At 49.3% G+C, this 12,305-nt stretch overlaps 1 protein-coding gene across 1 annotated transcript in view; it reads left to right on the top strand.

Moving 5' to 3' along the window:
- Positions 1 to 12,305, top strand: part of LOC134944763 (sodium channel protein type 2 subunit alpha-like) — a 329,999-nt gene that overhangs the window by 148,375 nt on the left and 169,319 nt on the right. The window lies entirely within an intron of this gene.

Genomic DNA, 12,305 nt, shown 5'->3' with positions numbered 1-12,305 from the left:
TGTCTCAGAATTGGCGGCTTTATCCTATAAAAGCCCTTACCTAATTTTTCATACGGACAGGGCAGAATTGAGGACTCGTCCTCAATTTCTTTCTAAGGTGGTTGCAGCATTTCACTTAAACCAGCCTATTGTGGTGCCTGCGGCTACTAGGGACTTGGAGGATTCCAAGTTGCTGGACGTAGTCAGGGCCCTGAAAATATATGTTTCCAGGACGGCTGGAGTCAGAAAATCTGATTCGCTGTTTATCCTGTATGCACCCAACAAGCTGGGTGCTCCTGCTTCTAAGCAGACGATTGCTCGTTGGATTTGTAGTACAATTCAGCTTGCACATTCTGTGGCAGGCCTGCCACAGCCAAAATCTGTAAAAGCCCATTCCACACGGAAAGTGGGCTCATCTTGGGCGGCTGCCCGAGGGGTCTCGGCTTTACAACTTTGCCGAGCAGCTACTTGGTCAGGGGCAAACACGTTTGCTAAATTCTACAAATTTGATACCCTGGCTGAGGAGGACCTGGAGTTCTCTCATTCGGTGCTGCAGAGTCATCCGCACTCTCCCGCCCGTTTGGGAGCTTTGGTATAATTCCCATGGTCCTTTCGGAGTCCCCAGCATCCACTAGGACGTTAGAGAAAATAAGAATTTACTTACCGATAATTCTATTTCTCATAGTCCGTAGTGGATGCTGGGCGCCCATCCCAAGTGCGGTTTGTCTGCATTACTTGTACATAGTTATTGTTACAAAAATCGGGTTATTGTTGTTGTGAGCCATCTTTTCAGAGGCTCCTTCTGTTATCATGCTGTTAACTGGGTTCAGATCACAAGTTGTACGGTGTGATTGGTGTGGCTGGTATGAGTTTTACCCGGGATTCAAAATCCTTCCTTATTGTGTACGCTCGTCCGGGCACAGTATCCTAACTGAGGCTTGGAGGAGGGTCATAGGGGGTGGAGCCAGTGCACACCAGCTAGTCCTAAAGCTTTTACTTTGTGCCCAGTCTCCTGCGGAGCCGCTATTCCCCATGGTCCTTTCGGAGTCCCCAGCATCCACTACGGACTATGAGAAATAGAATTATCGGTAAGTAAATTCTTATTTTTAACAGTATGAAAGCTGGAAATCAGCGTACAATGGCTTAATTCACTTGTTAATAGCTGTTTGATATAATAGTAATCACAAAACAGCATTTCATATTATAACATATATCTATTACAAGTGCCAGTATTGTTATCAGCAATGCAGTAGGTTCAGGAAGCAGTTCACGAAAGTGCAAAGGTAAAGACCTCATGCATTTAGAACAGTTATTACTACTATGTCATACGGCGAAATAAATTGATTTAATTACTTACCTTGCATGGTACTGTAGCAGCATAGGATGACTGACATCTATAACATCATGTCCTGCTCTCCCAGCCCCTTGACCACCCTGCGATTTTGGAGGATATGCGTTCTATGATACTGATCTCCTCTGGTTACAATCAGTTATGTAGCAGACAGTGTGTGATCAATGACATCACTGCCAAATTTGCACCCCAGAATGGCATGCAAGTGACAAATGGAATGATTGCACTGTAAAGTTGTAAAGTAAATAGAAAGTACTGTGCAAAGAAGTCCCTTTCCCCAGCACTGTTGCATTGATATGCACTCTACATAAGGAGAATGAGCGAGTAATTGTTTTTAGCCTAATAAATGTCAAAAGTTGTAGTGGTAGTGGTACTATGTGGGACTGATGCAGAGCTGTTGCCGTAAACACAGAACAGCATATTCCCGCACATGTGCAGAGCAGTACATCTTGTCTGCATGGTAAGCAGTGTTTACCCTAAGGCAGGTGCAAAAGATATGCTTCCCATCAGGCACTAATATTACATTAGAAACAAAGGCATCACTTACCGAAGTGACACCCTTTGCGGCGCCACAAGAAGGGGCAGGGCTTTGCGAGAGGAGTGGGGTTTCATGTCCCAACCTCCATTTTCATCACTCTGGGGGTTAGGGAGATGTGAGTTGCCCCTGGGGAGTGCTGTGCCTACAGTGCCAGCTCCTACACATAATGTTACAGTGCAGCACCTGGCTCCTGTCATTGAGCAGGAGCCAGCATTTTGGTGTCACCACCCCGGTGCGGGCTGCACCCCATTGTGACGCCACTGACAAGAAACCCCTGTCCTCCACTGTTCTGCCTCTTTGGTCAGATGAACATGAGTCGGCAATTGCACATAAGCATGTGTTTACTTTCTGGGCATGCACAGAGTGGAATTATGCTACTTTAAGAAAACTGACGTAGTGGTCAGTCCATACCTACCAACTTTTGTGAAGTGCTGATAAGGTCCTTTTATGTGCACCCAAAAAGTGAACATGAGCCATACTTGCCTACTCTCCCGGAATGGCCGGGAGGCTCCTGAAAATCGGGTGACCCTCCCGGCCCCCCGGAAAAGCAGGCAAGTCTCCTGATTTCAGGGGTCCCCCCCTGCCCGGCCTCCCACTTAGCGAGTAAAGTGGGCGGTCTGGGCAGGCGATGACGCAATTCTTGTTGAATCGGGTCATCATAGCCACGCCCCCTGCTATATAATGCCAGTAATAGCGGCATTACACAGTGGGGGCGTGGCTTACATGACGCGATCCCGCAGCCATGGTCCCATCCCACCTCCGCCACGCCCCCGTTCCGCCTCTGGCCCGCCCCCCTCTGCACGGCACGTTGCAGCCCGCCCCCCTGCTGAGCTGACCTGGCTTCTCTCTCCCGGAGAGAGCAGCCAAAAAGTCGGCAAGTATGGCATGAGCACATGGCAGGGTTCATGGGAAATGCCTTCCCGCGCATCCACACCACCATTTTTGCCATGCTGGGGCAGAGCCAGGGGCGTTTTAACAGAGGAGGGGGCCCACCTGGAGGTGTACACGGGCCCCCTCCACTGTTAAATCCTCCACCCAGCTCAGTGTTAGTGAAGACAGATGCAGTCCGTGAGACTGCATTGGCTTCATTGTGACCGGCAGTGACTTCCTATTAAAAGTCCTAGCTGCCAGTCACGGACTCTACAGGCAGTCCCATTGGGAGGTGTTTCCTCCCTCCGGGATTGCCAGGCTGGGTATGCAATAGGCAGAGGTGGACATGGGCCCCCTCCGCTGTACGTTGCAGTAGTCTCTAGCATTGTGCTGCAAGCTGGCTACTGCGCATGCGTGGCTGCCATTTGGCAGCGATTTTCACCACAGCAGCGCCTGACGCTGGACTCCGGAAAGGTAAGTATTAAAAATGGGTGCAGTGTGTACGGTCAGAGCCGGATTAAGAGGGGGGCTCCGGGGGTAAGTACCCCGGGCCCCCCTTTTCAAAAGGGCCCCCCGCAGCCCCGCCACCCACCAGAGATCGGATCTCTGATCTGATCTGCTGTCCTGTGTTCCCGGCTCCCCACTTTACTGCCACTTACGGCAGCTGGGCGCCGGCTGTCCCGGATCTCCTCTGCATCAGCAAAACACCGGCGCCGCCCCCCCCCCCCCCCTTCACACACGCCTGCATTGACTAATCGGGTTAATCATGGCCAGCCGCAGCTCAACCTCCTGTCTCCGCCTCACAGCATCTTCCTATGTCTGCTCCGATGTGACGCGCTATCGTCTCGTCTCCCGCCTGCCCCGCGCTCTCTCAGTGTCTGTGCCAGGCCATGAGGAGGTGGAGGAGCATGTTGCTCTTCTTGTGCAGTCTATTTACTTTTAATAATGGCGTGGCCTCTGCAGGGAATTGGGCAGCAGCAGTCAGCCTGTCAGAAGTACTGTCTCAGCGTGACTTCTGTAATGTAAGTAACCTGCTGCAGTCTGCAAGGGAAAGGAGGGAAGGGGGCCAGGCAGGAGGTGTATATAAGTAAAAATAATTAAGTACATTTTTAGGAGGGTGATATGATTAGAAAAACATAATTATTTTAACATATACAGTATTAAAAAGCTTTTATATATGTATATATATATATATATATATATATATATATATATATTATAATAGTGTTGGATGCTGGTGATCAGCAGCATCCCGACAGTTGAAATCCCGGCAAGAGCCAATAAGTGTTCTTCTAACCCTCTCTCTACCCTATCCTAACCCTCCCTTTTAGGTGCCTAACCCTAACCCTTGTACCCTCGCAGCCCAACCCTAACCTCCCCGGGTGTTGCCTAAACCTGAACCCCCTTCTCCGCACCCTAAAACTAACTGTGTGTCGTCCCCCCACCGCAGCCTAACCCTCCCCGCAACCTAAACCTAACCTTCCCTCCTGTACCCTATCCCGAATTCCCTGGGTGGTCGAGTAAACCTAACCCCTTCCCATCCCCGGCGTACTTACCTGCCCCACTGTTTGGACATTCAGGATCCCAAGGGTCAGGATTCCGGCATCGGTGTTCTGTTCCCATTCAGGATTCAGTCGTCTGTTGGGATTCCATTGCGGGTATCTTGTGCACCGGAATCCTGACTGTCGGGATTTTAACCGCATATCTATCTATCAATCTATCTATCTATCTATCTATCTATCTATCTATCTATCTATCTATCTATCTATCTATCTATCTATCTATCTATCTATCTACAGATACATATATATATCTATATACACACACATACACATATATATATATATATATATATCTATATACACACACACACACACACACACACACACACACACACACACACACACACACACACACACAATGTATATATATATATATATATATATAAAACACATACATATACAGACATATATCTGATCTGTTCAATATGTTAAAATGTGGATGTTTTTTTATAATCATATCACCCTCCTAAAAATGTATTGACTTATTATGACATATTTATACATTATAGAAATTATATTTACATAAGCCTCCACAATTTCTGTACTTCCTGATGCCAGGCGTGCGCTCCCCAAATGCTGTATGGAGTTCTCAAGTGACGTCTGTGTCCCAGCGATGCTGAAGCAACGTCACTGCATATTGGGCGCTGATGGGTAATCTATGGAGCAGTACTCCTGGCGTGTGCTCTAATATAGATTTTAACCTTATCTAAAGTGACTCTCTTTTGGTCAATGCTGAGCGATTCTCTGTATGCAGGTATAGCAGACAGGTGGCTGATTTATCTGATGTAGTAGGTATAAAGGGGCAGCCATGGGCAACGTCTCCACTGGGTCACTGCTCCACTTTTTTCACTGCTTAGTACATCTCCCCCATAGAGTTATTTATATAGATCCGGAAATGACGCCATGTGTGTTCCAGGGTAGACATTGGTCCACATTTTGGCCCCAAACTTTGATTGCTTGTGGGGTATATAAGGACCTATTAGACAGGATCTAGTTTGTGGCTTGATCCCCATGGACTATGGGGGTCATTCCGAGTTGTTCGCTCGTTGCCGATTTTCGCAACGGAGCGATTAAGGCTAAAATGCGCACGCGCATGGTACGCAGTGCGCATGCGCTAAGTATTTTAGCACAAAACTTAGTAGATTTACTCACGTCCGAACGAAGACTTTTCATCGTTGAAGTGATCGGAGTGTGATTGACAGGAAAGGGGTGTTTCTGGGCGGAAACTGGCTGTTTTCTGGGAGTGTGCGGAAAAACGCAGGCATGTCAGGGAAAAACGCGGGAGTGTCTGGAGAAAAGGGGGAGTGGCTGGTCGAACGCTGGACATGTGTGTGACTTCAAACCAGGAACGAAACGGCCTGAGCTGATCGCAATCTGTGAGTAGGTCTGGAGCTACTCAGAAACTGCTAAGAAATTTCTATTTGCAATTCTGCTAATCTTTCGTTCACTATTCTGCTAAACTAAGATACACTCCCAGAGGGCGGCGGCCTAGCGTGTGCAATGCTGCTAAAAGCAGCTAGTGAGCAAACAACTCGGAATGACCCCCTATATGCTGTATTGAATTGTTGTACCTCCTGAGGACGGTCCTGATTGGACCGAAACGTTGAGGATTGCTACTATTTGCTGGATATATAAGCAATAAACCAACAGTGTTTCTGTGTGCAATTTAATCTGGTGAGAGCCCCTTTTCTTCTCTCTCTCTCATACATATATTATTTATAGGTGATGCTAGACTCTCACCCTGACTGGTTTTATTTATTATTATTTATTACCAGTTATTTATATAGTGTACACATATTCCGCAGCGCTTTACAGAGAATATTTACCCATTCACATCAGTCCCTGCCCCAGTGGAGTTTACAATCCATATTCCCTACCACGTGTACACGCACACACATTCACGCTAGGGTTAATATTGTTGGGAGCCAATTAAAATGAACCTATCAGTATATTTTTGGATTGTTGGAGGAATCTGGAGCACCTGGAGGAAACCTACACAAGTATGAGACGAATATACAAACTACACAGTTAGGTCCATGGTGGGAATTGAACCACTGACAACGACAACTGCTGTGAAGCAGTAATGCTAACCATTACGCCATCTGTACTGCCCACGGAGCTAGAATTTTTTTTCCTGTTGTGCACACCCTAATGTAATGCGCTGTGCATGCCACGCAGGGCTGCTGAGCTTGGGCAGCAATAGCAGCTGTCCAATAGCGGGTTGGGTTGTAAGGGGCTATAGGCAGGACAGCTGAGCGACGGCTCAGCTGTCCAATAATCCGTGAAGCAGTAGCCTGCGGCTCAGTCATTGGCAGGCTGCAGGGCACTAGGAGGAAGATTGTGGAGTGAGGGGGTTTGTGTGGACTCAGAGCCAGCGCCCAGCGGAGTGTTTGTAGAGAGAGGAACTCTAGCTCTCCTATTATATCTGTGACAGCAGCCTGCCAGCAAAGTTAAAAAAAAGTAAGGCTGGCTGTATTTAAAGTTTAGGTTCTGGGTAATTTTATATATATATATATATATATATATATATATATATATATATATAATATGTTTTAGATCTTAGGGCCCCCTGTCTTAAGTACCCCGGGCCCCCTGAAGCCTTAATCCAGCTCTGTGTACGGTGTGAGCCCCCCTGGCACTGCACACTTTGGGGTATATTTACTAAGGTCCCGATTTTGACCGAGATGCCGTTTTTTCTTCAAAGTGTCATCTCGGTAATTTACTAAGCAAAAATCACGGCAGTGATGAGGGCATTCGTAATATTTTGGAAGTCCTATGAAAAAATCACGAATCAATACACCATCGGTCAAATACGCCTGCAATTTGGTAGAAATCTAATTTACTAAAAAGTGCAAAACACAAACACTGCCGACAATAGCCAAACACTGCCGTGCTAAAATACAAATCGTGAAAAAGTGCTAAAAAAACCAGACCTGCTTTTTTATCCCGTGTTTGTATAGGCATGCACGGATCCATGAGATCCGTGCATGTTTTTCAGTGGGAAGGGGGGGGAAATGTTATAAATTTTCCAAAAAAAAATTGCGTGGGGTCCTCCCTCCTAAGGCAAACCAGCCTCGGGCTCTTTGAGCCGATCCTGGTTGCAGAAATATGGGGGGAAAATGGACAGGGGTTCCCCCATATTTAAACAACCAGCATCGGGCTCTGCGCCTGGTCCTGGTTCCAAAAATACGGGGGACAAAAAGCGTAGGGGTCCCCCGTATTTTTGAAACCAGCACCGGGCTCCACTAGCTGGACAGATAATGCCACAGCCGGGGGTCACTTTTATACAGTGCCTTGCGGCCGTGGCATCAAATATCCAACTAGTCACCTCTGGCCGGGGTACCCTGGGGGAGTGGGGACCCCTTCAATCAAGGGGTCCCCCCCCCAGCCACCCAAGGGCCAGGGGTGAAGCCCGAGGCTGTCCCCCCCATCCAATAGGCTGCGGATGGGGGACTGATAGCCTTTGTTCAAAGTGTTTGATATTGTTTTTAGTAGCAGTACTACAAGGCCCAGCAAGCCTCCCCCGCAAGCTGGTACTTGGAGAACCGCAAGTACCAGCATGCGGTGGAAAAATGGGCCCGCTGGTACCTGTAGTACTACTACTAAAAAAATACCCCAATAAAGACAACACACACACACCTTGAAAGTATAACTTTAATACATCCATCCACACCTCCATATACACATACTTACCTTATGTTCCCACGCAGGTCGGTCCTCTTCTCCAGTAGAATCCATGGTGCACCTGTAGAAATAATTATACTCACATAATCCATGGTTGAAGGCTCCTCTGCTTGTAATCCTTTTGTAATCCACGTACTTGAAAAAAAAAAAAAACGGATACCCGACCACGAACTGAAAGGGGACCCATGTTTTCACATGGGACCCCTTTCCCCGAATGCCAGAAACCCACTCTGACTGATGTCTAAGTGGGTTTCTTCAGCCAATCAGGGAGCGCCACGTTGTGGCACCCTCCAGATCGGCTGTGTGCTCCTGTACTGTATGACAGGCGGCACACGGCAGTGTTACAATGTAGCGCCTATGCGCTCCATTGTAACCAATGGTGGGAACTTTCAGGTCAGCGGTTGACCGAAAGTGACCTCACCGCTGACCTGAAAGTTCCCACCATTGGTTACAATGGAGCGCATAGGCGCTACATTGTAACACTGCCGTGTGCCGCCTGTCATACAGTACAGGAGCACACAGCCAATCAGGAGGGTGCCACAACGTGGCGCTCCCTGATTGGCTGAAGAAACCCACTTAGACATCAGTCAGAGTGGGTTTCTGGCATTCGGGGAAAGGGGTCCCATGTGAAAACATGGGTCCCCTTTCAGTTCGTGGTCGGGTATCCGTTTTTTTTTTTTTTCCAAGTACGTGGATTACAAAAGGATTACAAGCAGAGGAGCCTTCAACCATGGATTATGTGAGTATAATTTTTTCTACAGGTACACCATGGATTCTACTGGAGAAGAGGACCGACCTGCGTGGGAACATAAGGTAAGTATGTGTATATGGAGGTGTGGATGGATGTATTAAAGTTATACTTTCAAGGTGTGTGTGTGTTGTCTTTATTGGGGTATTTTTTTAGTAGTAGTACTACAGGTACCAGCGGGCCCATTTTTCCGCCGCATGCTGGTACTTGTGGTTCTCCAAGTACCAGCTTCCGGGGGAGGCTTGCTGGGCCTTGTAGTACTGCTACTAAAAACAATATCAAACACTTTGAACAAAGGCTATCAGCCCCCCATCCGCAGCCTATTGGATGGGGGGGACAGCCTCGGGCTTCACCCCTGGCCCTTGGGTGGCTGGGGGGGGACCCCTTGATTGAAGGGGTCCCCACTCCCCCAGGGTACCCCGGCCAGGGGTGACTAGATGGATATTTGATGCCACGGCCGCAAGGCACTGTATAAAAGTGACCCCCGGCTGTGGCATTATCTGTCCAGCTAGTGGAGCCCGGTGCTGGTTTCAAAAATACGGGGAACCCCTACGCTTTTTGTCCCCCGTATTTTTGGAACCAGGACCAGGCGCAGAGCCCGATGCTGGTTGTTTAAATATGGGGGAACCCCTGTCCATTTTTCCCCCATATTTCTGCAAACAGGATCGGCTCAAAGAGCCAGAGGCTGGTTTGCCTTAGGAGGGGGGACCCCACGCAATTTTTTTTTTACATTTAAACTTTTTTTTTTTTTTATAACAAAGTGCACAATGAAGCCCAGCACGGATCTCTCAGATCCGGCCGAGATTCATTGTATTAAAGTCGGCAGTGTTTTACAAGTCACTCACGTAAAACACTGCCAAAAAAAACGAATGACATCGACATCGGAAAACCCGAAAATGCAGAATACGGCAGCCTAGTAAATTAGTCGTAATCAATTCAAAAAGTTGCATATTTACACTTTCGATGTCATTCGTGATTGAACTTTGACCTCAAACTGGAAAATACGAATCTTAGTAAATTTACCCCATTGCACCCATTATAGAAACGCCTGTTGGCAGAGCTGGATTATCTGCCCAGTTGCTTGATAATTTGCTTTACTTATACACATGTTCTACTGCAGGTGGGGCAGATGTAACATGTGCAGAGAGATCTAGATTTGAGTGGTTTATATTGTTTCTGGGCATGATAAATACTGGCTGCTTTTAATTTTACACTTCAATTTAGATTTCAGGTTGAACCAGCGGCAGCTCCTCCCCTGTTGGAGGAGGAGGGTGCGCGCAAAAAATGGGTGTGGCCAAATGCCACATGGGGCGTGGCCAATGAAAATGGGGGCGTGATACACATATGGGGGGAGGGGCAGATACACGTATGACCCCAATAGTGCCAGATACACGTTGCCCCACAGTGCCAGATATACATTGCCCCACAGTGCCAGATACACATTACCCCACAGTGCCAGATGCACATTGCCCCACAGTGCCAGATGCACATTGCCCCACAGTGCCAGATACACAAATGTCCCCAGAGTGCCAGATACACAAATGTCCCCAGAGTGTCAGATACACATTGCCCCACAGTGCCAGATGCACATTGCCCCACAGTGCCAGATGCACATTTCCCCACAGTGCCAGATACACATTGCCCCACAGTGCCAGATACACAAATGTCCCCAGAGTGCCAGATACACAAATGTCCCCAGAGTGTCAGATACACATTGCCTCACAGTGCCAGATACACATTGCCCCACAGTGCCAGATACAGAAATGCCCCCAGAGTGCCAGATACACATTGCCTCACAGTGTCAGATACACATTGCCCCACAGTGCCAGATACACATTACCCCACAGTGCCAGATACACATTGCCCCACAGCGCCAGATACACAAATGTCCCCAGAGTGCCAGATACACAAATGCCCCCAGAGTGCCAGATACACATTGCCTCACAGTGTCAGATACACATTGCCCCACAGTGCCAGATACACATTACCCCACAGTGCCAGATACACATTGCCCCACAGCGCCAGATACACAAATGTCCCCAGAGTGCCAGATACACAAATGTCCCCAGAGAGCCAGATACACATTACCTCACAGTGTCAGATACACATTGCCCCACAGTGCCAGATACACAAATGCCCCCACTGTGTCAGATATACATTGCCCCCGTGCCAGATACAGAAATGCCCCTACAGTGCCAGATATGCCCCCAGTGCCAGATATCCCCCAGTGCCAGGTATATATGCCCCCCTGTGCCAGATATGCCTCCAGTGCCAGATATCCCCCCAGTGCCAGATATCCCCCAGTGCCAGGTATACATGCCCCCCTGTGCCAGATATCCCCCAGTGCCAGGTACATATGCCCCCCTGTGCCAGATATGCCCCCAGTGCCAGATATCCCCCAGTGCCAGGTATACATGCCCCCCCAGTGCCAGATATCCCCCAGTGCCAGGTATACATGCCCCCCTGTGCCAGATATCCCCCAGTGCCAGGTATATATGCCCCCCTGTGCCAGATATGCCCCCAGTGCCAGATATCCCCCAGTGCCAGGTATACATGCCCCCCCAGTGCCAGATATCCCCCAGTGCCAGGTATAACATGCCCCCCCAGTGCCAGATATCCCCCAGTGCCAGGTATACATGCCCCCCTGTGCCAGATATCCCCCAGTGCCAGGTATAACGTGCCCCCCCAGTGCCAGATATCCCCCAGTGCCAGGTATACATGCCCCCCTGTGCCAGATATCCCCCAGTGCCAGGTATATATGCCCCCCTGTGCCAGATATGCCCCCAGTGCCAGATATCCCCCAGTGCCAGGTATACATGCCCCCCCAGTGCCAGATATCCCCCAGTGCCAGGTATAACATGCCCCCCCAGTGCCAGATATCCCCCAGTGCCAGGTATAACATGCCCCCCCAGTGCCAGATATCCCCCAGTGCCAGGTATACGTTTCCCTCCCCCCTCCTCCCCTGCTCACCGCTGCCGTCTGTCTGTGTGAGGGGAGGAGAGCGCAGCCTGCGCCTCTCCTTCCCCTCAGTCTCCGGCGGGTGTCTCAGTTTAATTCAGCGCCGATCCGTGAGCCAATCAGAGCTCGCACTGCGAGCTCTGATTGGCTCACGGATCGGCGCTGAATTAAACTGAGACACTCACCGGAGACTGAGGGGAAGGAGAGGCGCAGGCTGCGCTCTCCTCCCCTCACATCAGCGGCGGTGCGGCGGGGACGACGGGTGCGGCGTGTGCGGCGTGGAGCAGCAGAGGGAGGGAGGGAAGAGGAGTGGCGGCCCGTCGGTGTGGGTACGGCGTACCCACGGCTAAATTCTTACGGGTACGCCGTACCCACCCGTACCCGCCCACTTGCACCACTGGCTGGGTGGCGGATTTTACCTGGGGGCTGCATTCCTGCTGCCCATAGGTAAAAACAGCCCTGGACTTTGAACACATCCCACACAAATCTAACTCTCTCTGCACATGTTACATCTGCCCCACCTGCAGTGCCACATGGTTTTGCCCAGTTGCTTGAAAATGTAATTTACTTACAAACATTAACCAGGCCCAGTGTTGGATGGGGCATTCACACTAA

The sequence above is a fragment of the Pseudophryne corroboree genome, chromosome 7 (genome assembly GCF_028390025.1).
Source record: "Pseudophryne corroboree isolate aPseCor3 chromosome 7, aPseCor3.hap2, whole genome shotgun sequence".
Lineage (NCBI taxonomy): Eukaryota > Metazoa > Chordata > Amphibia > Anura > Myobatrachidae > Pseudophryne > Pseudophryne corroboree.
The sequence above is the reverse complement of the archived record's forward strand: the minus strand, read 5'-3'. Positions and strand labels throughout refer to the sequence as shown.